Source organism: Papaver somniferum, unplaced genomic scaffold, assembly GCF_003573695.1.
Source record: "Papaver somniferum cultivar HN1 unplaced genomic scaffold, ASM357369v1 unplaced-scaffold_12, whole genome shotgun sequence".
NCBI lineage: Eukaryota > Viridiplantae > Streptophyta > Magnoliopsida > Ranunculales > Papaveraceae > Papaver > Papaver somniferum.
This window is the reverse complement of record NW_020621047.1, coordinates 284,152-290,199: the sequence shown is the minus strand read 5'-3', so window position 1 is coordinate 290,199 and position 6,048 is coordinate 284,152.

Genomic DNA, 6,048 nt, shown 5'->3' with positions numbered 1-6,048 from the left:
CTATCTCCTCAACTGCCATTACGAGCACCTCCGTCGGACTCCGTTCTTCTCATCTTAAGTTGATACAGCAGCACCCACTCTTTACTATCAATCTTGTTTTTATTCTTTGTTTCTCACGTACAAATCTCCCTACATTCTGTACCCCACTTTTCTACTTCAATCTTCAATTAATCCCCTCAACCATTGCTTAGTTTCTCCCAAGTTTGGTTGCTTTAATCTACTGTCCACTTTCTTTCTTTTCTTTACTTCATCTCTTCCATAATTTCCTCTTTGACCTCCACGGTTTGATCCTAAACCAAGCCCAACATCTAACCTATCTATTTTCTATACCGTCCACCTTCACGTTAGCTAGCTTGTCTCTTCTTCTCCTTGCTAAGCTTACTAATCAGTCAACCACATTATACCGTCCACTCTATCTTAAACGTCAAAACCCTACTTTCCAAGTCCCCGAGCCCGACAGCCACTTAGGCCTAACCAACACCCATCATATCATTCTTTGTCAACTTTTCTTCTCTTTTCTCTTATCGATAGTTCTTATATGCTCCATCAATAGTTATATTATTTTTCCTTGGCGGTTCTGCGAATCGGTATTCTTTTTAATGGTGACGCGCTTCTTCTTATACTTCTCGGACGTTTATTGGCACCGCACTTCATCAACAACTTTCACGGCCAATCTCATGCGATTTTTCCAATCCCCATGAGATTGGGGGAGGGTGTTAGAGTATACAAATATTATATGGAAAGTTTTAGTATTTAAAGTTATATTTAGCGTTTGATATATTTAGTATGAATTGATTTACAAGTATTAGTCTTGCATACCAAGTTATGGTATCGCTATATATACCTTATGGGTTCTCAATGTAAATTATCTCATTTAATAATACAATTCTCTTTTATCATGATATCTAGTAGTTCTGTCTTCGAGACAGCTTCGTTTTCCCCTCCTATCTCTTATCACCATTAACAATCAATGTAGAAGAAATTTCAGATCGAAAGCAGCATTAGAATCTCTAACTACAGCATCTGAAGAAAAAAACCCTAATCTAATCCTCCTTTGCCATTACCCTTTATTTGCTGGTTCTTATTCAGCTCTAGTTGCTCATCTTTATTACACCCATCTTCAATTTCCTCATCTCAGTTGAACCTCTCAGGTAACTAGCAACAATTTCCTTTCCAATTAGTATGATTTTTTTTTATTTTTTTTTCTTCTGCTAATTTTGATTTGTTGTAATACATTTGAATGCAGGTGGTGCTGTGGATACATGTTATCTCTTTGATTTTGTTGGTCTCCTAAACGATTCTCTGTGGAAGTATCTGATGCATTTAACAGGTAAATGGGTTTTAGAGTTTATCAAATTATCTTGTTTTTACTCACATTCTTTACTTTTGATATTTACTTACTTAGAATGATGATTTGTATTTGAATTAAGGTTGTAGTGTTTGATTGCAGTAAATAGGCGGTGCCGAAGATTCCTTCAAATGAGGAATGCCCTGATAATTTAGAGTTGAATATCAATGTACAAGAGAGTAGTTTCAGAGCTGTTTACAGTTACTTCTCGAATAAACTTTTGGATACGAAATTGACACTTGTTAGAAATGAAGATAGAGATCCTATTGAGACGTTACTTAAGTGCATTGAAGATAGTTGCTGAACAAATTGAATTTACCTGATATTAGTGCTTTTGATATCAGTTTGAAAGAAGAGTGGCGGAAGCTGAATTATAAATATTTCATTAACCCTCGGTTATCCTTAATGTCAGTCTGTCGATTGACATAGAAAATTGATTTCCTGTTATGGTTATAGTTCCAATCCTGTGTATTTTAACTTATAAATATTTCATTCTGACTATATCGATGTGTTATTGTTTTAGGGAATTAGAGCTGATGGGAACTCAGACTTAAGCAATGAAATTGGGAAAGAACTTAGTTTAAGAAGCGCTGACACCTCTGAAATTGCTAAAATATGCATTTTATATGTGCATCCTTTCTCTTTTGTTTCTTGTTGAAGATTCATGTAATATAACTATTTCCACCTCTCTAAGCATGAAGGCTGATGGTGGGGGAGGCACATCAGCTTCCAGCTCCTTTATCATAAGATATCAAGAATGGATGAGTACAATGAATGGGTCTCAGGCGTTTGCGCAAAGTTTGCAAGGTAAATAACCTTTACTAATATGGCTTATTAAAATTGTGGTGTGATACTGAATAGTTACTAGCTTTTATATACTCAGTTTAGAGTGCCAGTGGTGTGTGAATTTCCCTTTCAGTTTCTCTGTAGGAGAATGCTGTAGGTGTGAAGAATCTATGATCCATCATGTTTTTTCATCCTTTGATGCTTAGAATCAATAGCAAAAAAGCCTTTGATCAGTACAATTATGGTGAATATTACAGCTTCATTTCAACAACCTATGAAAAGTAAACATATCTATGAATTCAGCATTAGTCCTAGGTAATAAACAATCACATTGATGACAGTCCTATCTTTTTCAACAATCTATGATGCTGTCTTTTTGATGTTATTCTTCCCTGATTAAGCATTATCTTTAGTTTCTTCTGAACTTGAAAAGGGAGATACCTGGATACTCGAAGATTCTGATTTTGCTTGTCAAGGGACAGGAGATCTCGGTTTTCTAGATATGTAGCAGAATTCATGCCATCATGTACGTCTATATTTGTAAGAAGATTGTGAAGGTAGATACTTATCTTAAATAGTGCATACTGTACTAAGTTCATCTTAAGTTGGTTATCAACCCTGACGGGCAACTCGGTTTGACACTTAGATTCTGTCAAGCTACTGAATTCCTTTGGTTCGTGATGATTCCATGATGATTCCATGATGAAGGAAATCGTTTAACATATTGGAAAACAAGCTCTTGCTCTGACTATAGCAGAATACAAGGTCTTAGAATTCCTATTAGATCTCATCTTAGCATTACCTGTTGTCTTTCATGAGTGTACTCTATGATATGTGATTCAGCCTAGTTTTTTCATGAAAACTGAAAAGTGATTAGATATTGATTCGTTTACAGATGCTAGAGCCACACGAGTATATCCTATTTTTTCATGTTAATCAGTTGCATTTTGAATGACCCTGCTTTCCTAATCTTCCTTACACCCATGTTGATATGCGACTAACTTATTACCTATTGCACTCTGAAGATACCATTTTAACATACTTAATCGATAAAGTTACTGGATGAAGGAAATTTTGAGATGGCAACAATGTGCTTTGAAAGGGCTGGTGATTTATTCTTGGAGAAACTCGCCAAAGCTTTTGGTTTTAGAGCTGTTGGTGTTCACATGCTTGGTTCTAATACTGAATTCGCTCACTTTGCTCTTGTAGAGGCAGCTGAGGTTTATGAATCAATTAGGAGGCTGATTTTGCTACCAAATGGTCCATGGAGTTGAATGATTCAAAAGAGCAGGTACAGACTATTTCCCCTTGTAGATTTTGTTTCTTTATAGTACTTTTTTTTCATGATATCTGTTAAGATTATTAGTCCCACATAGTTGGGTTATTTAAGATCCTGCGGTTTATAATCTATTAGGGCCTCTCCACTTATACTTTATTATCTATTGGTTTATAGTTGGGTTTTTCATGATAACTTATTATCTATTGGTTTTGAGTTGGATGCCCGCAGACTTTAATATGGTATCAGAGCAGGCTATTTGTGTCGAGTCAGTTGACTGCACCTTTATTCTGCGTCACCCGATTTAATTGTCCACGTGTTTGTAAGACCCGCCAAGGCTACACGTGAGGGGGCGTGTTGAGATTATTAGTCCCACGTGGTTGGGTTATTTAAGAACCTGCAGTTTATAATCAATTAGGAGGCTGATTTTGCTACCAAATGTTCCATGGAGTTGAATAATTCAACAGACTATTTCCCCTTGTAGATTTTATTTCTTTATAGTACTTTTTTTTCTTCATGATATCACATCTATATTTTCTGCATTTGAAGCGATCATATTTCTAGAAGTATGGTTTGTTGGTCAGTTGATTTTTATACTGCATTCGATCCATCAAACAGGTCTTTCAACCTCACGAGGACTGATCTGTCACACTTCGACTTGTCAGGCAGTTATTAGTAGGATAGAAGTGGTTTTACGACGAATCGTTTAGTCTTCCATATCCTCTGTGTAGAATATTCATAGAAAATAAACTACAGCACATGAAATAACCGTATATTAGTACAACAACTGGAAAGCCGGTATGATCAACCTTTTACCACTTAAAAAGTCCTTATCACTATATTGCAATGCAACTTTTCTTGCCAATCGTGATACATAATTAGACTGCCTATATCGTCTTTTAGGAAAAAAAATATGCACGACTTCCGCGAGTTCTTAACTTCTCTGAACGAGATACAACTAGAACCATTCTCCTTATCTGTTTTCCTATTTTTACTGCTATGAATGGTAATAACACTTCTTTCTTGTCTGAGATATGATTTTACTAGTACCTGTCTCGGTTTTCCTTTCAAAATCCTGGTGGTTCTTCCATTTGACTCCGTAATGAGATGATTTTCCTGCATATGATGGAAGTACTTGATTTTCCTGCAGATGTTTCATGGATATTTAAGCAAAAAACCAAAAACCAATTGATAAGATTGGTGTTGCCCGGATTACTGGTTAGTTATGCACCCTGAGCCTTCTTGAGGTAGCATTTAGAGTGTGGAGGCCGGTGAGGGTAAGTCCCATCGCTGATGAGTTAGTTCCCATATATGAGTGCCCCAGGAACGAGATGCGTGTTATCAGAGGATAGCCCAGACCTGGGGCTAAGTGTTTCCAAGAGTAATCAAGCTTTCCAAGCCTTACCAATTGGCTGATATTGTGTCCGATATTTTTTCCTTATAAACTAGATCTACAAATCTCGAATTACTGATGTGGGATTATTACCTTATATATTGTGTCTAGCGTTTGTAATAAAATTTGCAAATAGAGTTTCCGACATGTTACATCTAATCTATCAGGCCCATAAGTAAGATACTAATATTAAATCCCCGCACCAAACTGGCCCGGCCCATCAGAGACGAGCTACAAATTTACACTTGCATCCGACTCGACTCAGATCGGATGTCTGATTGTTTGATTTTTAATTTTTCTGATGTCTAATTTCATAATTATTTGAGATTTATATCAAATGTGATTTCCAAAGTCGCATGGAAATTTATGCTATCTTATTACTTATTAATTTTTAATCAGACGTGATATTTAAGCCGGAAGAAAAAAACACAATGACAAGTACTATTCATCAAGTTCATGAACTCTTAACCAGACAAGTTTACATGGATGAAAATTATGAGAAAGACAAAAGTTAAGATCACGTAATTGCAAGAAAGAATTTCTCAGACATTCATATTCATTTAATATCCTCAAACGATTACATGAACCGTATTAAGGTTTCATTCATTTTGAAACAAGTCTCGTGTAGAGCAGCTCCTTTAAGTCGTAAGATATTACAAGTGTTTTACAGTAACGGCCTCCCAATTGTTTCTGCTGGGCATGCATAAACCTTAACCCAAATTCAAACCAGATGAAGTTGCTTATACCTTTCTCCCTAACATGGGTACGAAGGCCATATTATGATGATTGTGCCCATGAACAGCACCTGAACACATATAGAAATAGTGTTGAGAAAATTAGTGCCTTCTTATCTAAAAAACAAAAAGCTTGGAAACTAGTATTGGACGATAATAATATTAGGGTTGGCCTCCCTTTCCTTATTCCATAAAATAGTTTATATATGTTTTATAATAGACCGTATATTCTAGAATATTGACCATTGATTGGGTCACGGTATTTTGGGAAACCTTGTAAAACATATATAAACTATTTTATATAAAACATATATAAACTATTTTATGGAATAAGGAAAGGGAGGCCAAAACCCTAAGATTATTATCGTCCAATAACTAGATTTTAAAACTAGACATAATACCAAGAATTTTTAAGAAAGAAGAAAAACGAACAAAATTTGGTGGGAGGTAATCTCTCTATAGTCTATACCGCCGTGTTGAGTATATCAGCTTAAATAAAAAAAAAAAAAAA